Source organism: Schistocerca americana, chromosome 2, assembly GCF_021461395.2.
Source record: "Schistocerca americana isolate TAMUIC-IGC-003095 chromosome 2, iqSchAmer2.1, whole genome shotgun sequence".
Classification (NCBI taxonomy): Eukaryota; Metazoa; Arthropoda; class Insecta; order Orthoptera; family Acrididae; genus Schistocerca; species Schistocerca americana.
This window is the reverse complement of record NC_060120.1, coordinates 1,129,022,998-1,129,050,205: the sequence shown is the minus strand read 5'-3', so window position 1 is coordinate 1,129,050,205 and position 27,208 is coordinate 1,129,022,998. Positions and strand designations below refer to the sequence as shown.

Genomic DNA, 27,208 nt, shown 5'->3' with positions numbered 1-27,208 from the left:
AGTCGCTCGGTCATTTCAGAAAAAAATTGATATTTGCTGGATGAATTCCCGAATGTTTAATGGGTTTAAAGACATTTTTAAAAAACATTTATTCTCAACATTTAGAAACAGTGGCTATTTTTTGCTTTTACAGGCATCTGTTTTTATATAAATTATTCAGTACTGAGTTGCCCCAGAAATTTCAAATAAGAATCATTAACTGGACTATAAATTAAAAACCATGATAACCATGCTGAATGTATTCCTTAATATAGGCCCTACTTTTAATGGCTCAAACTTGTTGATTGCAAGCTAAAAAAGCTCATTCTTTAAACTATTTAATTGAATAGATAAAAATTCTACTCGTCAAGCAGCGGCAGAACACATACATAAAAGACAGCTGTAATTAGCAATCTTTTGGAGCCAGTGGCTCCTTCTTCAGGCAGAAGGGTGGAAGGGGAAGTAATCGAGTGAAGGAGAAAGACTGGAGAGGTCTAGGAAAAGGGGTAGATATTGGTTAAGTCACCCAGAACCGCGGGTCAGAGGAGACTTACCGTACGGGATGAGAAGGAAAGACATTACTTACGGTAAGTCTCCTCTGACCCGCTGTTCTGGGTGACTTTCCCGATATCTACCAATTTTCCTAGACGTCTCCAGTTCTCTTCCTTCACCCCTCTTCCGTCTTTTATGTGCGAGTTCTGCTGCCACTTGGTGAGTAGATTTTTTATCTACCCTAATTGTATTTTTCCAAAGTAAGAGTAATTTCTCAGCCTTAATATTTATTGTGCTATTTCACTATACAGTATAACTACTTCTTATAGTGAGAAGCTTACACAAAATGTACACCATTTTAAAAAATTGATTTTTTGAATTTTTTCATTCTTTGACCTACAATATCTTTGTAAGGAGAGCAGATAAAAGTCTGAAAATTACACACTTAATGGATCTTCATGATATCAAACTTAAATTGGAAGTAACAAACAGAAAATATTGTGGGGAAGTGTAATCAAAGACTGCAATTTATTGGCAGTACGAAGGAGATTGCCTACACTACGCTTGTCAGTCCTCTTTTAGAATTCTGCTGCGCGGTGTGGGATCCTTGCCACATAGGACTGACAGAGTACATTGAAAAAGTTCAAAGAAGGGCAGCACATTTTGTATTATTGTGAAATATGAGAGAGAGTGTCACAGAAATGATAATGGATTTGGGCTGGACATAATTAAAAGAAAGGCATTTTTTGTTGCAACAGAATCTTCTCATAAAATTCCAATCACCAACTTTCTCCTCTGAATGTGAAAATATTTTGTTGACACTGACCTACATAGGAAGAAACGATCACCACGATAGAATAAGGGAAATCAGAGCTCGAACGGAAAGATATAGGTGTTCCTTCTTTCTGCGCTCTATACGAGATTGGAATAATAGAGAACTGCGAAGGTGGTTCGATGAACCCTCTGCTAGGCACTTAAATGTGATTTGCAGAGTATCCATGTAGATGTAGACAAGCCTGTACAAATCTGTGTGTTGTCATCCCCCTTCCACCAAGATCTGTTCACTCACACTTAGTTAATAATGAGCCCTTGAAGTGTGCAGTTGAACAATCGAGTCTCAAAATAATGAGAATAGTTTTTCTAAGTGTTGGTTACTAACCTTGAAAACTCAATAGTGTGTCATTTAATTGCCAAAGTCAGGATAAATTTCTGAAGGAAAAAAGCAAACCTTGGCAGTTGATGAATGTATAGTTCTTGCTGACTTTTCTGAAAACTATTCCTTTGTTGTTCAAGTGAAATACAAGGGCATCACTGGGTAAACAAACAGGCCACAGTTTGTCCATTTATGTTCTGTTATAAAGATCCAGATAAACTGGAGTCATAGTTTTTGTGTTGCAAATGATTACTTTGAGCACAAAGCTACAGCAGTGCATGCTTTTCACCTGCAGTTAACAAACTACGTAAAACAGCACGACAGTTCCATAAACAAACTGATGAACTTCTCTGATGGTGCTGCAAGCCAATATAAAAGCAAACAAATATTAATATCTCCTTTCTCCGAGAAAAAAAGACCGTTGGCTTGGTGCAGAATAGCACTTTTTTGCGTCATGCCCTGGGAAGAGTGAGTGTGATGGCATAAAGGGTACAACAAAGTGAGCTGTCACAAAAGCTAGTCTGCAACGGACCTATGAGAACCAAATCTGGATACGTCAAGAAATGTTCACATTCTGTATAAAGAATAGGTAAAAGGGATTACGTATGTTTCATTAAATGTGAGGAAATACGAGAACTCTATGCCAATGTCTTGGAGGAAAGATTCAAAACTTGTCAGAAGGTTAAAGGCACCTGATCTTTTCATTGTTTTATACCTTAGTCATACAACTTGCTCAACTGTATCACTGTGGAAAACTTGTACCACTGACACTTCAAAGTAAGGACATAGTGGCTTGTGTCTATGACGAACAGTGGTGGATTGCCAAAGTTGGTAACATTGCTCGTCAAAACCAAGATGTGGGTGTTACATTTTACCAGCACCAAGAACCCCGTTTAAAAAATTTGAAAAGGATGAATTCGAGAGGCCCGTTAAAAATCATTAAAGGAGTTGTCTTCTCCCCTGGAATTTATGACTGTGACTAGGCGAACATTTAACCCTGTGCCCAACATGAGTGAAGAAATATCTCTGTTGTTCAATAAACAACATAGTAAAAACAAATAAGTTGAGAACGGGATAATGTAATGAATTGTCTCATTTTTTAAAGAGTTATCCTAGATATTTTTAAATTATGTAATTTATACACTGTTTCCATCAGCCCAGATATTGCAAACAGTAAGAAACATATTTTTGACTCGTATTTGAAATTTTTTTGTCCATGGAATCTCAAGGTTGAAATTTATACAGAAGTTTGATATCATAAAGGTCTATTAAATGTGTAATTTTCAGATTTATATCTGGTCCATTAACAAAGATTTGCAGACCAAAGAATGAAAAAATTCAAAACATTTGTTTTTAAAGTGTTTTTAAGTATAAGCTTGTCATAATTGTTTCTCTAAAAAAAAAAAGAAAAAAAAAAGGTATCTATACTGAGTAGTGTAATACCACAAAATGTATTAAGGCTAAGAAACTACTCTTTGGAAAGATAGTATTAAAAATGGTTTTTTTAAATTTACAACCAACAACTTTGAGACATTAAAAGTGTATTCCCTAATACATTCAGCAGGGTGATCATGGTTTTAATTTATGGTCCAGTGTCTGCTGAAATAAATACCTCTTATATGAAAGGTCTGGCGCAATCCATTACCGAATAATTTAAAAAACCACAGACGCTTATAAAAGTGTAAGAATGCTTGCAGCCTGAAACAAAAATGGCTGCTCTTTCTAAACGATAACCAATAAATGTTTTTAAAAAATATTTTTGAGTCCACCAAACATGAAGGAATTCACCCAGCGAATTCTTTCTACGCGAATGCAGTTGTCTCTCTTTGTAATTTTATTGCTTTCTCAAGTATGTTTCCCTTTGGATACAATTAATTGATAGTTTTATGGTTTGGATGGTGTACGATCTTCCACAGAATGCTTGTATTTACTTAATAGGCACACGTTTCAAAATCCAAATATTAGATCATTATTTCTCTGAAGGAAACATTTTTTCCAGTATAAATCCTAGAGGCAGAATTGTATTGTTTACATTGTGACTGCAGCACTACTCTTCTCTCACCTGTTGTATATAAATATTTCTGGAATAATTTTATCACCTGTTTAACAGGACACTAATGACAGCAGCGGAGAAGCTTGCCGCTGTTCCTGATGTGGATATCGACCCAGAAGGAACATTTAAGTATGTTCTAATAGGTGTCTTTGGTCCAGAGGGTCCTGATGGCAAAGAACCGAGCAAATTATTGGTCAGTAACTGGTAAACTAATATTTGGTCAACTTTGTGATACATTATTATTTGAGAGACAGTCGTTAGCATCATTTTTCAATTTTCTCAGTTGAATTTTTTCTTTTGATGTCGGTGACTTCCAATGGGGAATTGTAGCCTAAGGTTGGTTGTTATCTGCATAACATAGTGTTTCAGTGTTTACTGTTAAATTGGAAGGGAGATGGTGGATGGTGATACAACTGAAAACACACAAAAAATTTTCACTGAAACACTGTTGAACTACAGTTATGGCCCTGTGTGCTATGGTATCTTTGTCAGATAGTGTTGACAGAGGACATGAAAAAGCATTCAAAGAAGAGCAACTTATGTTGTTTTATTGCTAAGAAGGGGGAGTGCGCCATGGACATGCAGGGTGTGTACGACCCGGAAGAGCCGGGGAAAAACCCGGGAAATTTTTCATTGTTTTTGTTTTCAGTTAAATTTGTGTAATTTTGATTGGTAAGAACCAATACTCTAACAAAGGATATTTCTGTGTCTCAATACTGCAGCAATAAAACATGAACAAGAGAAAAAACGAAAATAAAACTTAAATTTCAAGGGAAATGCACCATATACAGCAACAAAACGGTGCTCATACAAGTGTCCGCCAACAGTAAAATGCGTCAAAGGCCTTAGGAAGACTGTGCAATGCTTTGTAACAGCAAATTGCCTCTGCTGAGCGTGACGTCACAACTGTTTACATTAAATTCATTTTAACAGTTACGAGCTCGATCATGCACATGCACAGTTGAGTAGTACCTTCTCCCGCTTCTGGCTACAGAAATTGTTGGCTGTGTAAGCAGTCGCAGCAAGCAGCTAGATGCTACTGGGAAAAATTTTACTGGAGCGCCCAAGCTGCCAGATTTATACATGCGCAGGAGGTCCAAATCTAGGGAGGGGGGGCAAATTCATATTCTTGAGGGGGGGGGGAGGAAACCTTGTTTCACAAAGCGACTCGCATCCAGCGCACGTTAGTTTGTTAGTTTATCGATTATTCATATTACGTTGAAACTCATCCCTGTCGGTTTTTGAACATTTTTAACACATTCTAAGTTGATTTTGAATGAATCGTAAGTTGATTTGTGAATGCGTGCGTAGTGTACATGTTTCCTCTGTCAGTGGAATCTGACAGAGCTGAGCGAAGTAAGGCTGAACGGATGAATGCCAACCGCTGTCTGATTGTGTGGTTGATTGTGTTTGCGAATGATGAGCGTTGTTGTAATTACTAGCGGAATCCATAGATTCAGATTACAGGAGTGGAAATAAACGAATAACAGGTAAGAATGATTACGTATTACGTTCTCGGTGTATACAAGAAAATGAAATTTTGACAAAAAATTTTTGGGCAGATCGCTATACTAGTAAGGGCGAGTTGTACAGTCCACAGCTAGCAGCTACTTTAAGTTTCTAGTTCACCTTTATCTCTCCCCATATTTTTTTATCTTTCATTTTCATTTCAACCTCATGTTACACTTTCCACCTTCTAATACCATGTCACCCTCACAACACCCCCACAAAAAAATGGTCTTTAAATATGTCTGCTTGTGTCTGTATATGTGGTCTTTAAATATGTCTGCTTGTGTCTGTATATGTGTGGATGGATATGTGTGTGTGCGCGAGTGTATACCCGTCCTTTTTTCCCCCTGAGGTAAGTCTTTCCGCTCCCGGGATATATATATATATAATATATATATATATATATAATTTTTTTTAACGTCCTATCTCAAACGCTCGAGGGGATGGCGGGGTATTGCCCCGGTTCGGAAATATTAGAGATCCGGGACCGATGCGCAGAACAGTCTGAATTACAGTTGGGAAGTGTGTAGTCTCCACGTGACCCATTTTTACATTTAGTGTTTTTGCTGTTTCCTCTTCATTTACTGCTCCCACGTCAAATGAAGACAAAACAGATTTCTGTGGCCGGGAGCTATCAAGTGAATTAAAATACATTCACATAATTATGGAAGGCTAAACTGTGTTATTAGTAGCAGATTTTATTTTATTTCCATCTTTCTGACAGTCAAGCGTTAATTGCCTTTTAGAACAATGAAGTTATTTTTGTTGATTTGCCAAAGTTATTTTCTTTCATTGATCTTTTCCACTAAGGCAGACAATATAATTTAGACAAAGTGTTTAATTCCACACACTGTGTTTGCTGCATTTCAAGTGCACATTTTCAACTTCTAGCTTATTTGGCGTTACGCCATAATAAAGAACCAAATATGAGACAGGACAGTACTGGTACTCCAAGAAAATTTACATCCCAAAAACCACATAGAAAAGCTTAATAACAGGTCGTGGGATTCTGGACATACAAATTTGCACTTTAAATGTGAACATTTTAGTATGGGTCATGAAATTCTGATTCTCTTGGAGTATCCTCTGATGTCTTGTTTCTTACATAATGTAATATCTTTTATTGTTTCACACGTACGAACATGCGGGCTCCCTACGACATCGTAGCTGCGCTTGCGCAGTGATGCCTGTCATCTGGCGCTCTCTGGCAACTGCAGAAACGAACCTATTTCTAACAGGTCGTGGGAAAATATTTCGAATGGTGGGTTGAAAATCGTTACCATCAAAGTACCATTCTAGCAGTTACACCAGAACTATGTGAGATAATATACGATGAATTTCTTAAATCACAAAGTGTTTGACTCTCATTTAAAAATCAACTCTTTGATGATGAGCCATTTAGATGAATTTTGAGCCTGGAAGATCAGACATTAATGTCGTTATTAAAAATTTTACTGGCACCTTTGTGTGATACATCTTAAATTGTAATACGCGCATAAAAGACCAACATTTTATGTGAAAGCTTAGCTTCTCTTGCAGCGTATTAATCTGATAGACCAATATTATATGTGAAGGCTTTGCGTTTCGTTTAGCAACACTATTTACATTAATTTGAACCATTAACTTTTTCTGTTTGTGTGTTCGCGCTACTTAACAGTGATGTTGCTGTTGGTTGACTACATCACGTGTCCTAAGCTCTGAATACCTGCTGTGATCGGCTGGCGAAATCGCATGAAATGAGCTATGACTAACCTACAAAAGCGCATCCCAATCTCAATTTCAATGCTTTGGAAAGTAACATGCGGTGTTTGGTGGAATTCGAGTTCATACTTTCCTGATACAAAAATATGCAGCATACATGTTGCTGCACATCAAAGATCTTTCCAAAATGCGTGTTTTTTTTATTTTTTTCCCTAAAGCGCCAGGACATTCTACGCCCGTGTATAAAACCATAATCAAAGGACTTATAAGTTATACAGTTCCAAGAGAAAATATACCGTCAGTTAACAGGGAAAAAGTATGTTTTCACTTGGGAGAAAGTGTATTTTTGACTGAGAAAACTGGGAATTTTTTTTCCTTGTCCGCGTATACCCTGACATGATATACAAGTTGGGGTGACAGTCATTAAAACAAAGGTGTTTTTTGTTATGATGAGATGTTTTCAGGAAATTTCCTCTGAATGGCAAAATATTTTGTTGGCACCCACCTACATAGGGAGAAATTATTATCATGATAAAGTAAGAGAAATCAGAGCTCCCACAGAAAGATTTAAATGATATTTTTCCCCAGTGCTGTTAAAGAGTGGAATGTTACAGAAATAGTCTGAAGGCTTTTCGATGAATCCTCTGCCGAACACTTAAGGATACAGGATACTTATAAATGGTGGAAAAATCAAAATTTTTTAAATGACTTTATTAAATTCTATAGTCTTTCCTGATTACATTGATATATACACTGTAGGGTTTGAAATGAAAAAAGACCTATACATACCAAATTTTAAAGTTACGGTCATGTACGAGGTGCGACAATAAAGTAATGAGACTGATTTTCTTTGCAAGGTGTGGCACCCCTGCAGGCTTGCGTAGGCACAATATCTGTGACCTTGGTCTATAAGCCGCTTCTAGTCCAAGCGGCATGTTGAAGCAACTGCTCAGTCACGAGTTGTGCTGTAATAAGTTAACACGTGTTAGTGTCTCTCATCACAGAAATGGAACTGCATAATATTGCGCAACAGTATGCCATTTCTTTTTGCGTTAAATTGAGTGAAAACGCGACGACAACTTACGGTAAGCTTAAGAAGGCTTTTGGAGAGGAGGTTATGTCAAAAGCTCAAGTTTCTGATTGGCATAAAATGTTTAGTGAAGGCAGAACAAATGTTGAAGATGAAGACTGCAGTGGACGACTGTCAACCTCACGGATGGGTGCATGAACTCGTAAAATCTGATAGAAGTTTATCCATGAAAATGATTGCAGGAGAACTGCACATCAATCGAGGAACGGTTCGTCTAATAATAACATTGCTGATAATTGGATTCTGCATCACGATAATGCACTATCCCATACTGCTCTGTCAGTACAGTAATTTCTAACCTCAAAACAAATTTCGGTACTACCAGAGCCACCTTATTCACCAAATATTGCTCCGTGCAACTTTTTTCTCTGTGAAAGAGTCAAAATGGCGGTCAAGGACACCATTTTCAAATAACACAAGATGTCCCAAGAGCTGTGACGAAGGTCTTGGAGGATATTACAGAAGATTAGTTCCAGAAATGTTACCATCAATGGCAGAAGTGCTAAAGAAAGTGTGTGCAATCAGAAGGGAACTTTGAAGGAGACAACACGAAAATTGACTAAAACTGTAAGCAACATTTTTTTTCACATCAGTGTCATTACTTTACATTCGCACCTTGTATACTGCCATGCCCCCTTTATTTCTGTTACAGAAACCAGTATTATTTTGAAAAGAACTGTGCACTTTCTTTCTGTTTCCAGCGATTATATGTATGATACATTGTATATGTTGGTAACAGTGCAGGTTTCTAGCGTCTGTAAATGATTATCTTTGCAAGTATTTACTTTTGTGTTCTGAAGCAGTTTGTTCACATGTTAATAAACGTTTGTTTCCCAAGTGCTACATATATTTGTGGAAATACATATTTTTTAGTGTGCCACACATCAAGAAATTCAATAAAAGGAAATTCTGTGGTAACCAGTTGACAAACAAAACAAGCCACACTGTTGAAAGTAACCTACGTGTCAGTTCTTCAGTGAAGAAATTCACATGTGGCACGCCTCCTGGTGATTCAAATTTTTGTGTTAAAAATGACGCTGTTTGTAGTGGATTTGTTGTTGTTGGTGTGGGTATCTTATCTTCTTTGATAAAGGAAGTGGAAAAATGTAAACAATGTGATGGTGTAGGCTGTCTGGAACTAACTGAACAACAAAGTAGCAGGAAGGGTTTAGCGCCAAAATTAGTTGGTCTGTGTAGATCCTGTAATAAATCTACCTCGAAAATGACTTCGAACATTGTGCATAATTCATATGATGTGAATTTGAAGTTAGTGTACGCAATGCGTGCAATAGGAAAAGGAAAAAAAGGCTGCACAAACGTTCTGTCATTTGATTGATCTTCCTCCTCCCAGTAGGTTCAGCAAGTACATAAGAATACTTTTAGGTGCCTTGACGGTTGTGTCTAAAGCATCTATGAAATGTGCAGTAGAAAAAACTGTTAATATTAGTGAAACAAGGGACATTGCTGTTGCACTTGATGGTACATGGCAACATCGAGGACATCGTTCCTTGAATGGTGTTTTAAGTGCTACTTCTGTGGAGAATGGAAAAGTTTTTGATGTTGAGTGCTTATCTAATTATTGCCACACCTGCCATAGTAACACTGAAGGACATATTGAACATCAGTGTTATAATAATTATGATGGTTACAGTAGAGGTATGGAGAGTGATGGAGCTCTAAAATTATTTCAGAGGTCAGTGCCCGTTCATAACCTTAGATATACAAAGTACCTAGGTGATGGGGAATCTAAAGCTTTCAATAAAATTAATGAGTTCAATGTTTATGGTGATAGCTTCGTAACAAAACTGGAGTGTTGTGGACATGTGCAAAAGAGGATGGGTGCTAGATTGAGGAAGCTAAGAAGAGAAATGAAAGGAAAATTGCTATCTGATGGAAAATCTCTGTCTGGCTGAGACAGATTGACAAAAACTGAAATAGACCTCCTTCAGAGGTATTAAGGACTGGCCATTAGACAAACTGCACCTCTGAATGATGATACAGCAATGAGGAAAGCTGTATGGGCCACCTACTTTCATAAGTTGTCCACAGATGACCACACTGTTCATGGACTTTGCCCTAAAGGAGTAGATTCTTAGGTGTGCTTACCAAAAAGCAAAAGAAAGTGGTCAAATATACTATCAAAATATCATAAGCATTTTCTTCTTGAGCCTGTTATGAATGAAATAAAACCAATTTTTAGAGACCTGAGTGGACCCTGTTTTGCTTAGTACCACATTTACTAGAATCTAAGACGCACCTGAAAAATGAGACCCGAAATCCAGGAAAAAAAATTTTCCCGAATCTAAGCCGCACCTGAAATTTGAGACTTGAAATTCAAGGGGAGAGAAAAGTTTTAGGCCGCACCTCCAAATCGAAACAAAGTTGGTCCATTGTAATATGAGACACAATTTAGGTCAAATGAATGACGATACAGCTACAGTAGTTTGGTTCGAGTCGTAAGCTCAGTAGTTAAGCTTTACCAGGTAGCCATTACTATGCGTCAGGCGCTCCGTCCATATTATACGGGTACCCTTCCTCTTTCGCGTACTTCGTTAGCGAAACAATGGCAAGAGACTGCTATTTACTGTTACCTACACTCCTGCTTTCTTGGAGAATGATCAACAAGAACCAAATAATAGACAGCATACGATAGAAGATATTCTGAACGGGAGTTTAGCGAAAATTTTTCTCCGTTTGAAAATCTTTGCAGGCACCTCGTTAGTACATTACATTCTGCACTGAAATTAGTCATCTTCGATTTAAAAATCTAGTCAATTGCCGTGCTTCATTTCTGACTGTATCACTATTAGGCATAAGAATAATACAAATATAAATATGGGATGATATCTATATTTTTCCGTGTTTGCTGTTGTCTCACTCTAGTTTCGTAGTTTATTAGGCAGACAGGATTTAAATGAGTTAGCAGCAAACACGAAAGAATACATGGCAAAATGTTTATATTCTAATTATTCTTATGTGAAGAGAATACTGCATGCTATTCACAATTCATAAAAGTTCCTATAAGGAACCATCTCTTCTCACAGTTAGGAAAAAATTCAGAACGTAGAGTTGGCCATATTGACAAACATCCCAAACAGTCTTGCCAGTCGGATTTTCGTAGTGCATTGAAATGCTGCTACATTCAAAGGTGCACAATACGGAATTTGTATTTACTTCGTTGGATAATGTATGAAAATGCAGTGGTCGAAACTCAAGGCGGAGGAAAAACTTGTCTGCCACCCCTTTTTCTTTTTCTTTTTTTTTTTTTTAATACACTCATGCAGAGGGTTTGGCGCCAGTATTTATCTTTGTGCCTGCAAAGCATGCCTGTGTAGCGCTACATATATTCGACAGCAGAAGTTAGTTGTGGCGGCACCTACCAACATTTTCCAGAACTTCCGCTTACTTTGCACTCAATTCTAAGCCGCAGGCGGTTTTTTGGATTACAAAAACTGGAAAAGAAGTGCGGCTCAGATTCGAGTAAATACGGTAAATGTCTTCATGGGGGCACTCAGAATACAAATGAAAGTTTCAACCATTCCATACGGGAAAGATTACTCAAGAATGTTTTTGTAGGAATAAATACATTAATAGTTGGTGTACTAGATGGTGTGCTATGTTTCAATGATGGAGTGATAGGAAGGTAGGAAGTCCTGAGAAATTTAGGCATAAAATGTGGCTCTAATATGAAAGATCAATTTCTTCTGTGTGACAGACAACGGGTGCATGAAGCTGAGAGATTCGCTCTTCAAGTTACCAAAGAAGCAAGAAGTGCTAAAAGGAATGCCAAGAGGAAGCTTGAAGATGAAGAAAGGCTGCAGGATGTAGACTATGCTTCAGGAATGTTCTGAGGCACAGTTTAATTGGACTCATATGTTCATTCGCAATTTCCCGCTAGTTGTTTTCTTCAGAATTCAGGTACAAATATTTCCTAAAGTTTATAAAGCATTGCTCTCATTTTTTCTGTAACTTTCGGTAGTCCATACTTATGTAGTAGACCTAAGCTTTATTGCAGAATCAGCTAAATCATAGAAAAAATAACATTTTTATTAGGAAAAAATTATAAATATTAAATGTAAGATGTGATACTTTTTTATCCTTGTAATATACGTAATAGGTGGAATTAAATAGGTCTAGTACCTCAGCCATGTCATGCATGTCTGGTAAAAATTTGGTCTCCTTCAAATGTATAACATTGGATCAAATGGTACCTCAGTTTGAGGAAGAATTTCCTTGTTACTTTTTTTAAATAACTCTAAGCAGGTTCAAAAATATTCAAAATACTTCTAATTTGTTTAGAAAGTGTGATCTATTACCTGATATCAACAAAAAATCTTGAAACATATACATTATAAACAGTGCCTGAAAGAAATAGGTGTTGATTTTTACATAATATTGAGCTGGAAAAATGCCGTGTATCCTTAAGTGTGAACTGCCAGATAGCTGTGTAGATTTACACGAGAAATATCGTCTGGTTTGCACTGATGATGTAATGATGTGAGGGGGCTGAATGCATTTTTTGTTCCAAATTTAATGTGCCATTATCAACAGAATGATTGCATGCAGATCATTATATTGGCGTGTGAGGTTTTGGGATTGACATTTATTTTTTTATCGCGTATCTTGAGACTTTGATCCAAAGCTCATGGGATGAGGTGGTACCTAGTTTACAGAAAGCTGAATATATAATTTATAAACAAAAAATTACAGAATTAATAAAATATGAAATTAAGAAAAATTAGGATAAATTACATGTTGCATAGAGAAGTTTTCATGTATTGTGAGGGTCTCCTGTGTGGAATTCTAGCATACCACAAGGTAACCTTTGTGTGTGGATTTGAATACTTAGGTGTATCACTCTTTTTTTCTGCCCTGCTGGGAAATTTGGAAAACAAACCCTGGAGAAATCTTGTTTTTTGTCTCAGTAGATGAAACAGTTTGTTTACTGGGATTTCCTGCATCGTCGCTGGCTGGGTGCAGCTTAATACATGCACCGCTTCCCTACTCCCTCATTCTTACTGCTTCTCCACTTCCTACCACTCCCCTCAGCTTGCAGTCAGTGCTGCCACCACTTCTTGCCACTAGCCTAGTAGCTGCCGATGGGTGGCGTGAGGGGTGGTTTGTTTTGATATGATTCTTGGAGATTGTTGACCCAGTGGCTGGAGACAACGGTCATATGTGCACGAGTTGTGTCTGAGTGATTGTGTGAATATGTGTGTGTGTGTGTGTGTGTGTGTTATTTTCCAAGAAAGGTTATGGCCAAAAATTTAGTTGTGAGAGTGTGATTGTCTTTTCTACGTGTCTGTCCATGGTTCAGCTATCATCTTTACGTTGAGTTGCTACCTATCTTCATTAGCATTAATTCTCAGAGTATTTGCACAAATTGATGGATTTATCACCACCATCTCATTTTGTCAACATAATGTCAGTGACTTGTGTAAAGCTGGCCACATGAATGGATTTCCATGATGGGCCAAAACCACAGGCCATTTCTGTGGGTCTCTCTAACGGATTGGGTCTGCCGATTTGAAGCCCATCGTTTCCCAATAATGTGCAAGCCCTGCCCATCGGATCTAGTCTCGCCGATCTGCTCCCAGGCCGGCTCTGTTTGTGTGTGGTATAATGCAGTGGGTTTTCGTGATTTATATGAGGACTCAGGACTGTGGTGCTCCTCGGCAGGCCAGAGGCCACGGGCGATGGAGTTCAGGAATTGTGACTTTCTCACTGCAAGTACAGTGTGCGGTACATTTTTTTATAAACATTTTATTTATTCTAGTACATTTTGGGGCTTAGAAAATAATTTATACAGGATGTACATATCTTTTTTTTTTTTACAAACGTTCAGTACGCGAATCATGAGTGACCCGGCAGACATCAATACAATAATCGAATTCGTGCCATACCTGTCCCAGCATGGCATCGTCGATTGTGATATTTGTTTCTCGTATTCTCTCCCGGAGCTCCGCTACATCACGTGGTAGAGACCATACGTACACCGGATCTTAAATGTGTCCCCACAGAAAAAAAGTCACACAGAGTGAGGTCTGGTGATCAGGGAGACCATTTCATGAAACAGCTGTTCCCTTCTGTAGCACGGCCAGTTCATCGATGCGGCAGCTCCGTATTCAGGTACCCGCAAACTTCACGATGAAAATGGGGGGGAGCCCCATCCTGCTGAAAGATGAACGGAGAGCCCAATTGCATCTGAAGCATCAGCCATTGCTGCAACAAATCCGAGTAGGAATATCCAGTGACAGTTCTCTTGGCGAAGAAGAATGGCCCGTACAGTTTTCGACACAACAAAGCACAAAAAACATTTACATTTAGCGAATCACACCCAAATTCAATGCATTCGTGTGGATGCTTTGCACCCCAGATTCGACAATTATGCCTGTACACTTTCCCATTAGTGTGAAAAGTGGCTTCATTGCTAAAACTTAAGCGATCAAAAATTCCATCCCCGTCCTTATTCAATTGTTGCAACTGTGAACAGAACTCAAAACACTTGTCTTTGTCGTTGTTATTGACCTTCTACCCTAGCTCCAATCTGAATGGTTTCATAGACAACTTCTGTCGCATGACTTGCCACAGTCAGTGGAGCCATTTCGAGTTCATGGGATGCACGATGCACCAATTTCTTTGGACTCCTTATGAATGTCTCTCATATGCAATCCAAATTCACTTCACTCACACTGGGATGTCTGCTTCTCTGTGCTGGGCACAAGCAACCCGTCATAATAAATTTGTTGTGCCTTCCTTATTGGTGGTTTCTTACCGTACTTTGTTCTAAACATCCATTGAACAGCTGTAGCAAACACTTTGTTTGTCGAACTCCAACACGCAGAAAGCTCGCTCCGCACCTGAACTTGCAATGTTTATGACTGGTGTTATCGGCAAATCACCAAAGTATGCTGCGGTGGTATACATGAAAAAGAACTTTCAGGGTTTCCTTCAAAAAGACATATGTGTGATATCTGTGCTATGTTTGGTTCTTGTGCAATAAATAATTGAAAGTGTTCCCAGATGTAATGTACACCCTGTATATTAGAAAGTATGAGCGATAGGAAGAACAACTTGTGGCAGTCACAGGCGGTTTGTATGCTATGTACCTGTATATTTTGGCCTGCCTTATATACTACTTTCAATAGGCATACTTTTTTCTGAGGTTATTTCTGAAATCAGTGTAGGTATTTTAAATCTGTCTTGCGACTCCAAGGAAATGCGTATTTGTGTCACCAAATATGTTTAGTTTTATTGAAATAAAATAACATCAGTGCTCTTCATGGAATATTATATACCATTGTCTTTCTTTCTCCATCTAAAAACTGTTCATTACAAAAGATGCTGACATTAGTACTTAAGATTTTTGCTCATGAGGGGAAGAAAGACAGAAGTCCTTACATTTTTTTTGTGAACTTATGTCTTTACTTGCCCTTGAGACCTCGAAATTTGTCAGGGAAAAATGCTAAAACTTGCTGGAAATCAGGGAACGTCACTTGGGGAAACTTGCGGCAACCCTGAATGTTCACAAGCTGGCACTGCAGACCTTGCTGACTGCATTTTTCAGGGATGAGAATATTCTTGCCAAGTGCACAGAATTGCCCCAAACTATAACACCATATGAGATAACAGAGCAAAAGTAAACAAGCTTTTGTGTTTGTGTCCAAGACATAGTGTATAGTGAAGACAGAAGTGTTCATTTTCTGCTTAAGGTGTTGAACATGATACTTCTGAGAGAGCTTTTCATCTATCTTCAGTCTTAAGAATTTAAAATGTCTGTTCGACCAGCTCAGGACAAGACTATTTCTATTTTACAAGAGTTCAGTTGTTGGCAGTGAAGTATTAATCCGTTCTCCAAAAGCCATGTGCTGATGTTGCCAACTACCTTGTCAGCTAGATGATTTACGTTATGTTTAGTGTTTTCCGAGAGAACACATGTCCGAATATACAAAAGCTTTCGTTTGCATTTGCAGTAGGTATGGAATAAAAATAAAAAAAAAAAAAAAAAAAAAAAAAAAAACAGAAGCCCCTGTTTGTGTTTCCTATAGATAGTGGATATAACAACAGCTCCTTTAAGTTATGTTTTCAGATTATTTTTGATGCCACAATTTCCACTCACGTTGCTACTTTTGTGTTTTCTTCTTGCTTAGTACTCTTGATACATTTTGTTGAAAGTTTGACTATGGTTCCTGCTACTAGGTGCGAGGATACAAGTGAGTTGGCTTCCATTCGGACGTCTACGATGAGACGATGGACAGGGTGAAAGGCCTCGGCGTTGATACCGAGTGCACTGGTGGTGGTAGAATACCGCACGACCCCAGTGCCAACGTCATCAAAGCGTACAGCTACTCACAGGTGATACCAAAAGCAGTGAGTTGTAGAAATGACAGTATGTGTCATCTTGAGCTGTTATTCAACTTAATTTTTTACTGTGTGACTGGTTTCAGTTGAAGACCATTTTCAGGCACCTGTTGTATATACATCGTGGATACGGGAAAATTTGGGATGAAAAGAATGTTTGAAAATTATAGTAACAATACAAGCAACACTTACAGAATTTGATCACCAGCAAAAACTATATATATCAAAAGAATACAATGTCAGAAATATAAATTAAATATCCACAAGCATTGTATGTATTGTTACTACAATTTTGAAGTATCCATTTTGCCTGAATTTTTCCTGTTTCCATGCTGTGGGTACAACAGGTCCTCAAAAATGGTCTTTGACCAAAACTGGTTGCATCATAAAAAAAAATATCAACAGCTTAAGATTAAAAGAATCGATTTCTGTGATTTTATCCTTGCTCAAATGGAAACAGATGAATCTTTCATTTCAAAGATTGTGTTTAGTGATGAAGCAACTTTCCACACTAACGGGAAAGTCAACCGTCACAATGTCTGTGTATGGGGCACTGAGAATCCGCGGGAAACAACTCAGTATGAACATGACTCGCCTAAGGTGAACGTTTTCTGTGCCATTTCAGCCAATAAAGATTTTGGTCCCTTTTTCTTCGAAGGTGCTACTGTAACTGGACTACAGTATCTGGAGATCTTAGAGAATTGGCTGTTCCCTCAGCTCGAACAAGAAGCACAATAATTCGTATTTCAGCAGGATGGAGCGCCACCACATTGGCACTTATCTGTCTGTAACTACCTGAACGTCAACTACCCCAGGCGATGGATCGGCCGCCAGGCAGCCCGTGACAGAGCACTTCGTCACTGGCCTCCAAGAAGCCCTGATCTTACCCCCTGCGATTTTTTCTTATGGGGGTATGTTAAGGATATGGTGTTTCGGCCACCTCTCCCAGCCACCATTGATGATTTGAAATGAGAAATAACAGCAGCTATCCAAACTGTTACGCCTGATATGCTACAGAGAGTGTGGAACGAGTTGGAGTATCGGGTTGATATTGCTCGAGTGTCTGGAGGGGGCCATATTGAACATCTCTGAACTTGTTTTTGAGTGAAAAAAACCTTTTTTAATACTCTTTGTAATGATGTATAACAGAAGGTTATATTATGTTTCTTTCATTAAATACACATTTTTAAAGTTGTGGTATTCTTTTTGAATCACCCTGTACAGTTAGTTCTGGCCCAAAAAGTCATTTTAAATGTTTTTAAAGTACAACAAACAGTAGCATTTCTACTGTAATTTGTAAGCCATGATGAACAGTAGCACATAGTGTGAGTTTGCTGCCTTTTTATTTCTGTGGGACCTCGCTATGTGTGTAAACCGAAAAATGGCTTTTCGAGCTGAAACTAGTTGCTTAATTAAAAATATTTTTAGTAACTCTATTATCTTAAGCTGAAAAATATCATTTTCATCCAATGACATTAATAATTTTTGTGTCCTCTTTTTCACTTTTGCCATATGGGTGTGTTCTGAGAAGGTCTATCACATGTTTGTTTCTAAGATTGGTACAGTTGTTTTCTGTCATTAGTTATTGTATGCTGCTTTTGACCACTGAGAATCAAATTTTTCAACTGTTTAATATCAGGATTTAGCAGCAAGTTTTTTTACTCAAGTGTTAAAAGGTGTTGTATCTAACAACTATTTTTCTGATCTTCACAACTATTTTTCTGATCTGAAGATTGCCATGCAGGAACTCAACAAACTAGTTCTGATCTGATTCAAAGACTGCATTCATTTTGTTGGTAGAGACAGTGGGGAGCTGTCCTCTTCAGTCATCATTATCCAGAGGTGAAGCTAGTTTCTTTCAGTAGTGGCTGTCATTATTGACTTCAGTCTTCAAGAGTGTGTCTCAGAAATCATTAAATCAGCAGCAGACTGTTGGTTTATTGCATGAAGAGATTCCAAATACTGCTTTAAATTCACTTCTATCTTAAATTCAGTGCCATGTATGAATGTTTGCTTTTAAACTCCATTGCTACCTCAGTCTAACTGATGTGTGTACAAAAGGAGTGAACAAGTGGCCCGTGTAATATGCCTAGTGTGTTAACAGTGTACACCACTACACATTGTCTATTTTAAAAAATGAATCACTCTGCAGCAACCCAGAATGTCTCAGAATTCCCACACTATGCAGTACAGTATCCAAAGATTGTTATTCTGTGAACAGATATCCATTGGTGTTAATTAGATGTGTACTGTACTCTCCATTTAATGTACAAAAGCAGTTGTCCAGTAGCAATTCATTGCAAGAGGAGGGACAATTTCCAGTTTTGTTATTTATTTTATTTGCCCATTTAAATAAAGCTGACTTAGGAATTTTCCCTTATGTGGGGACTGTTTGTACTAGATAATGTGTCTGTTTGAAGTTCTATATTTGTATATTTTGCTGTTCATGTCACTTCTGCGTAATTTTTCATTGATTGTATCGATACTTGTTTGAATTCTGATATGTTGTGAAATTTCAAACATTTGGGAATCCCGTGATAAACCAGTACTATTACCGTCAATTGTAGGCTTAAACTAAACTGTGTTCTTTCAAAAATTTTTAGAACAGTATGCCTATCATCCTCATTCAAAATATTCTGTCTCTTATTTTGTTGTCCAATTATGTGAGAAATAGTTTAGTTTCAGAATTTTGAGATGCCTGCAAAACTATACTTTGTAAGTTAGTGCTACCAGTGTTTTGTATACGTGATTTACGTAGCAAATCAATGCTTTGTGGTTCACAGCTCAGCCAAAGTATACATCACCCCTGAATTTCATTGTATATCAATGCAAATAAATGTGTATTTTTGAGAATTTTCGGAAGTTACCATTGTCCTTTGCATAATCTGTGAGCAGTCGGGGTTTGTGATGTAGTTCCTGTAGCAGATTTTCTGCCAGACATTTTGTGTTACATCTGGTTTTCCCTTAACCCTTTACTGGCCAAAACTCTATTGGATCTTTTTTTTTTGCAAACTTTTATACATAAATATGTTACATTGAGTGATAAATTGAATAAAAAGTTGTTTTGAAAAGTTTCAGTTTATTAGAACAAAAACTACAGAAGTCCTCATTTTTGGGACATTGGCCAAATGCGCTATCCAAATTCACAATCTTATTCTCCATGCATAATATTGTAAGAAGCAACACAAACATTAAATAAAGAATATTGTAATGTTATGGAATGTATATTGTACTGGTTGTTACCTATCTCGTTTCTTGATAACTGAATGATGTGGAATCTTACGCGGTATATTGTGGTAGGACCACATTCGCACCACGTGTTTGTAATTGATAATAATATGAGTAGTTCCAGCACAATTTCAGCAAGGCTTATTTATTAGTAGCTGCTGAAAGATTACACACTGCAGATCTCGTTTGTCTAGGGGTTTTGTCTGCAAAACATTACTCTAACGAGCCTGGCCTGGGTTTTCTTCTTGTTTGAAATAAACACTACCGGGTTTGAATTACTTTCGGCTAAAAATAATATTTATTCGTACTCTTTGTTTAGTAACTACAATATTTTCACTTCGAACATTGATACCCTAAAAATGCATTATACTGTACTGGTCACTTAAACACGTCCATCTCCCTCCAATACCGACAAAGAATTTGCGTGCAAGCCAACATGTGCCCGGAAGTTGCAGACATTCCTGCATTCCAGATTCTTTGGTCTTCTGACCTTAATACACTCCAAAGACACATATAAATAAATACATATAAATATACCACATTTATCATCTCAAACAAATCCATTATTTATCATAAAAGAAAATATTCATAAATAAATAAATTAAACACATTGTATGGCAACATAATGAAGTTACCTTAACTCTCTACTGTGGGCATCGTACTTTTCGCATGAGATAAACTTTATCTCTGACAGTTAATTACATTACAATAGCCCACCAGGACTTGCAAGTGTACCTTGGTCCACTTGTCAGTCCGATACAGAAATTGCATCATTGTCTTAGCTTGTATACAACTTTTTATCACAACTGTAGTAAACTGTTTATTCTTTCATCAACCATTGACTTCCTCCTTTGTCTCACAACATAAATACATATGTCGATTTGTTGCCCAGAAATTTACTATAAAATAATACTAAAGTTAAAACATTTTCTCATATTAGAACAAACATAGTACTAACTCCTATATCATCAGTGAGTTTGCAAAAGTATTTCAATTCAACAACACTATTCTCTCATGAGCCTTGTGAATTATGTTATATCAAAATTAAGAGGCAAAATAAGCCAACAAAGTATCTTTATGGGGTTATAAACAGAGCTGAATAAAACCAGTTATGGTGAGCATGATGTAAAACAAAGGCACACTTGCATATACAAGAAAATATATTCTATTAACTATACAATTATTATTTTTTTATTTATTTATTTATTTATTTATTATTTTTTTTTTTTTAGCATTATGGTCTATTTAAGTGAATGAACAAATTTCAAAATTTATGAGATTTGCTATTCTCAAACTGTGAGGGTGGGTGACATGTCTTGTCTCCTAGCATCATCAATAAAATAAAATCCCTTATTTATCAAGTTTACATATTTTGCAATTCATTAAATACTGTAAAATTACTTTAAAAAACACATAGGAATCATGAAATCTAATCTTATAATATAATTACGTGACAATCAGTCTAGATACAACATCGTTTTGCATGAGATGTGTTACATGGCATAGTATGGTGACTGCATTTTTTTTCTTTCTTTCTTTACTTCCAGTAAAATTCTTTCCAGATAAAGGCATGTTTTTAGGCTCAGTTTGCTCTTTTCTCAATATACGGCTTCAAAGAAACATTCCTAAGACCAAACAGCTTTCTCGACTTGGGATATACTAATCGGTACGCATTTGGATGGGGTTCTCAATAATCTCAAATGGCCCAATGTAAATGTCAAAGAACTTCTTGAGTTCTGCTGTTAGTAACTTTGATCGTTTGTGGGATTTCACTAAGACATGGTCACCTACTCTGAATGTGGTAGCCTTTATTTTCGTATTACGTCTGTTTTTCCTAGCTTCACCTAGTTTCTTCATGGTTTTCTTTACAATCTCTTCACGTTCTTTCATTGATATTAAGCTACATTGTGGAAAGTCTATTAATTCAGAAATAAGATTTGCTGGTCTGAGGTGAAACATAATTTCATATGGTGAAAACCCAGTAGAGCTATGCTGCAAGCTGTTCATGATATCCTCGAAGTTGTTTACATGGTCGGACCAACTAGGATGTTTGTGACTACAATATGTCCTACAAAGTCTCCCTATTTCTCTCATGTACCTTTCTGCTGGGTTTGAAGATGGGTTGTACACGGATATCAAGATATGTTTTGTGTTAGTTTTTTTCCATGAATGCTTTCCAGTTTTTTGAAACAAATTGTGAACCATTATCAGATAGTATAGCTTTAGGTTTCCCTACACTCTTGAAGTAATCTCTCTCAATTTTTGCAATGATCTCTTTACTTGTAGCTTTTTGCACAGAATAAAGTTTAATTAGTTTGGAAAATACATCAACCATGACGAATATAAAACAATGGCCACCTTTGCTTTTAGGTAAAGGTCCATAAAAGTCTACAGCTACTAAATCTAATGGTTTATCTGGAATGATGTTCTGCATTTCTCCCTGACATGTTCTGTTGCTTACTTTTACTCTTTGACATTTGTCACATGTTGATATTTCGTTCCTCACCTTCTTTACCATGTTATAAAAGTAGATATTTTCTTGTAACTTTTTTTACACATTTCTGTATTCCACAGTGACCATAACTCTCATGGGTGTACTTCATTAATTTGTCTGCCTCACACTCTGGCCAACGTAGCTTCCAATTGTCAGAGTCCACATCTGTTCTTCTAAAGAGTGTTCCCTTAAAGACCTTATAGTACTTGTCAAGTTTATCATACCCTCTTTTGCCTAAACAGTCCTTAACCAATTTCCAATTAGGATCGTTATTCTGTCCCCTCCTGATGTTATTGCAAAGTGTCTTTATGAGCTTTTCATCCTGGATTCCCTTCATGTATCTTATTTTAAATTCCTTTTCTTCCTCTTGATCAAACATTTCCTGATCTCCTCCTACTGGTAACCTGGATAAAGCATCAGCTACTACGTTTTCTGATCCCTTAATATACACAATTTCGTAATCAAACTGTTGCATGAACATTGCCCACCTGGTTAATCTACTGTGATATAATCTACACTCCTGCAAGTAACTTAAAGCTTTGTGGTCTGAATAGACTTTTATCTTGTGTCCTAACAGGTATGTTTTAAATTTTGTAAACGCCCAGTGTACTGCGAGTAATTCTTTTTCTGTGACAGTGTACGTTCTCTCATGTTTAAGTAACATTCTGCTGGCAAATGCAATTGTACAATGAAGATTTTTTTCATTCACAATTTTCTCCTGAAATAGTTCTGCTCCTAGTCCACAATCACTACTGTCAGTGTGAAGACAAAATGGCAAACTAAAATCTGGTCTGTGTAAAAGACTGTTCTTACAAAGTTCATTCTTAATTTTATCAAATGCTTTCTGGCACTCTTCAGACCAATTCCATGGAGTATTTTTTCTAAGTAAGTTGCTTAAACATGTTACATTAAGGCATTGTCCATTTACATATTTTCGATAGAATCCACAGAGTCCGTAGAAAGACTTTAATTGTTTCCGGTTTCTAGGAGATGGAAAGTTTACGATAGATTTTATTTTCTCCGGATCTGCACTTATCCCTTCCTTAGTAATGACATGACCTAAAAATTTTAGTTCTGACACACCAAATTTACATTTTTCCAGTTTTAATGTCATACCACCTCTTCTGAGTTTCTCACACACCTTCTTCAATAACTTCAAATGATCCTCCCAACTTTGATTTGAAACTAATATATCGTCTACATAAATTGTTAATTCTGACACAACTTCTTGGCCAAGTACATAGTCTAGTGCCCTTATAAATTCGGCGACTGATGAGTTTAATCCGAAAGGCACTACACAATACTGGTAACATCTCCCATTGTATAAGAAAGCAGTGTACTTTCTAGAACTAATTGCAAGAGGTACTTGATGAAAACCTGAAGTTAGGTCAAGGCTTGACATAATTTGGATATTTTTAAATTTATATAACAACTCATCGATGTTCTCTGGGTGGTCAGTTTCTCTGTATAAACATTTGTTTAACTGTCTGGAATCCAGTACTAATCTGACTTGTCCATTAGGTTTATTTACAGTGACTAAGGGATTATTATAAGGGCTTATACTCCTCTCAATGATTTCACACACTTCCATCTTTTGCAATTCTTTCTCCACTGCTACCCTTTTCGAGATTGGAATACTGTATGGTTTTGTAAAGAAAGGTTCATGTGGCTTCAACTGTAAAGTACATTGGTATCCAATTACTTTACCTGGTATATTGCTAAATACATCACTATATTCCCACAGAAATAATTTCAAATCTTGTTTTTGGTTCTCAGTTAGTTCTCTAGCCTCGACTACTTTTTCATTTACTAACTTTTCAAACTCTATCTCATCTGTATCGAAATCTGTGACATGGCTTTCAATGTACTCACCTTCTTTTGTAAATTCAATACTGTTCACAGTCTTATTCATACAAAACACATTTGATTGAAGAAGTTTCGTAGTGATGACTTCACCACTTGGTAGAGTCATCATTAATTTCTGCCCTGCCCAATCAAATGCTGCACTTACTTTTGTTATCCAAGACATGCCTAGGATAAAATCCTCTGTGAGATCAGGAATGACGAGACACCCATGTGACCATGATACTCCTTCAATTTCAAAAGTAATAAAAGCCTGACTCCTTATTGATTTACTGTGCTTCCCGGTAGCACCTCTTATTTTAATTCCTACCACAGGTAACTCGACATAATCCTTATTAGTTTTCAGTTTTTTACTTAATGATTCTGATATCCCAGATACTTGACTTCCTGTGTCTACTAAACACTTTCCTTTCCATGATCCTATCTGCACATCAATAAACGGACTGCTTACATCAAAGTCAAATTTTTTGTTAATATTCTCATGTAATAAGTCATCTTCAATTTCACTGAATCCATATCCCTTTCCAGTATCCTTACCTGTATCATTACTACCAGAGTTATATGCTGTTATTACCCTAATTGCATTTTCTTTGGCCTGATTACTATTTCTGAATATTTCATTAAGCCAACTACATTCATTTGTGCTATTGTGTGTCTCTCCTTTATATTTCTGTCTTAACATTTGTGCAATGTGATACTTAATTCTATGCCACCAGTCTGGATACAAAGTTTCACATATATCAAGTGTTACCTTTCTGAAATTTTCATCATCCTTAATGGCACTACTGTTAACCCATAAGTTAAACAAAAATTGCTCACTATCTGACATTTCATCATCTACTCCCCTAATGCTGTTAAGATTACCTGCTGTCAATTCCTTCTCATTTTTCTTCCATGTATTAAGATCAAATAACTCATTGGCTGAAATTCTGGCATCCTTATCATTGAAATTGTCAACTGTGTTCATGTGTACCTCGCTAATTTCATTACTATCCTCTTTTATATTAGTAATCCCTAAAGCTTCCAACTCCTCACTTACACCAATAAAACATCTATCTTCACTACTATCCTCAATTTCCTTTTCTTCCCAATCAACATCACAAAAATTATCATCTTTATCCTCTGCACTCTTACCTTCAGTATGCAGATACACATTTAAATCATCCTTACTAGGTGCTCTTTTCATTCCTAGCCCACCAGACTCTTCCATAAGTTCTCTAATTCCTAATACACTTTGATCATTTGAACAACTATTTTCCAGCAAGGTGCTCCTCTCAGCCCACTCATAGAATGAATCTAAGTTTAAGTCTTCACAGTTTTCTAAGCAATCAGTGTCTTTAAATAACTTACCTTTTGTTTCTGGTTTATTTGTATGTCATATATTATTTGTAACAGATACTACATTAATGGGATAACACTCCTCTTTGAAATAATTACTCATTATGTCACAGGTATCTTTCTGTTTAGTTAGACAGTTTGGGTTGGCCCTTTCCATTTGTGTATAAGTAGCTCCTACCTTGCGGACCGCCAATGGAGCCTCATTCAGTTTTTTAACTCCTGTTCAGTTCTCCCCATACCATTATGACTATTCCACTCCTTTGGTTTATTTCCAAAGTGTCTGTTACCAGATTGGTTATGATTATTTCCATACTGACCTTTGTAATGGAAATTGTGTCCTTGTGATCCCTTGAAGTTGTACTGGTGATTTCTCTGATGAGAATCACTACTTCCAAAATTGTGTGTTTCCTTTTTATCATGTTGTGTGTTTCCCCAATTTGTATGCCCTGTCCTTTGAAAATGGTTTTGACTATGGTGTGGTGGTTTACCCGTTTTCTCAATAATTCTGTCTAGTTTGTCAACATATTTCAAAAACTGATCTATTGTGTCATCTGGACCATAAGCTAACTCCCACTGTAGTTCACATGGTAGCCTCCTTTTGAGTGCATCAATTTGAGTGAGTTCATCAAAAGGTTTGCTTAGGCGAGTGAGTTTCCTTAACTGATTTCTGCAAAATTGCTTCATGCTACGAAATTCATGTTTATAAACAGGTCCATTCAAGAATTCGCTTTTTATTCTTGCCTGTTCTGTCTCTGACCAGAATTTACTTAAGAACCTCTCCTCGAACTCTGCAAAAGACATTCCCTCAGTACAATAATGATTAGTCCATGACAATGCTTCACCTTCTAGAAATCTTTTCACAAATTTAATTTTCAAATTATCATTCATATTTGGGAAAAAGATATCCTTGCAATGCTGCGGGAAATCTACCGGATGCATACTGCTCTCATCTGAAAAGTTTTGTACTGGAATATTGTACCACAAAGTGCCAATATTGTTCGGCAAACTATTGCTGACCATATTGCTACTAACACTTGCAAGTTTCTTAGTGATGTCATTAATACTACTTTCTAAACTCTTGACTTCATTTTTGTTTATCTGATTATTTACATCTATTTTTTCAGTAATAATTCCTATCTTTTGTTCAAATTTGCTTTCTACTTTAACAATTTTATCGTCTACAAGAGAAATACGCTCAGATACTGTTTCTTCTACATGTTTGATATCTGAATGCACAACTTTAAACGCATTATGGATTTTCTCTCTACCTGTACTTGCTTCAGTTTTCAGATTTTTTACTTTTGCATCTACATTTTTAACTTTTCTCCCGACATAATTGACCTTACCCGTGATCTTAACCATATTACGACTCAAACTGGAAATTTTTGCTTCTACTTTTTGAAAGTGATTGTCATTTTTCTTTTCATATTCTTTGAATTGTTTTTCAAATTTATCACTCATGAGCTTGAGAGTCTGGTCTAACTGAGCAGCATTGTTTTGCTCCATTTGATCCAAACGAATCTCATTAGCATCGAGTCTGTCTTTAATATTTCCTAACCACTGTCCGTTTTGTCTGTTAGTGTCATCAATTGCCTTAAATTTTCCCTCCATATAATTCAATATTTTTGATAGCATGTCTTTAACTTCATTCTGTCTTTCCGTATGAGTTTCAACTTTGTCTACAGGATTCGGACTATTACTGTTGCATTCACTTTCGTATGATAAATTCACATCTGTACTAGCGTTGGCGACACCGTCGTCAATACCTTCCTCTTTTACAATAGTCATCTTTTTACACAGGAATAAACAAAACACAACAAATTTATCTTTTCTAAAGGAAACTAAACTATTTTACTCACAGTTTACTTATTTTCTTATAAGGTCTTCTTTGTTGATTGGTGCGTGATGGAATTCACAACACTGAAACACTACACTTATATGAATATT

General features: G+C 36.8%; 1 long non-coding RNA gene across 1 annotated transcript in view; it reads left to right on the top strand.

Annotated features, from left to right (window-relative positions):
• Positions 1 to 11,833: 11,833 nt before the first annotated feature.
• The window catches only part of LOC124596141, a 28,025-nt gene continuing 12,650 nt past the window's right edge, over positions 11,834 to 27,208 (top strand). The window contains exons 1-2 of the long non-coding RNA XR_006978285.1: positions 11,834 to 11,895; positions 16,177 to 16,332. This is a non-coding gene — a long non-coding RNA (uncharacterized LOC124596141). The remainder of the gene's footprint in view (positions 11,896 to 16,176; positions 16,333 to 27,208) is intronic.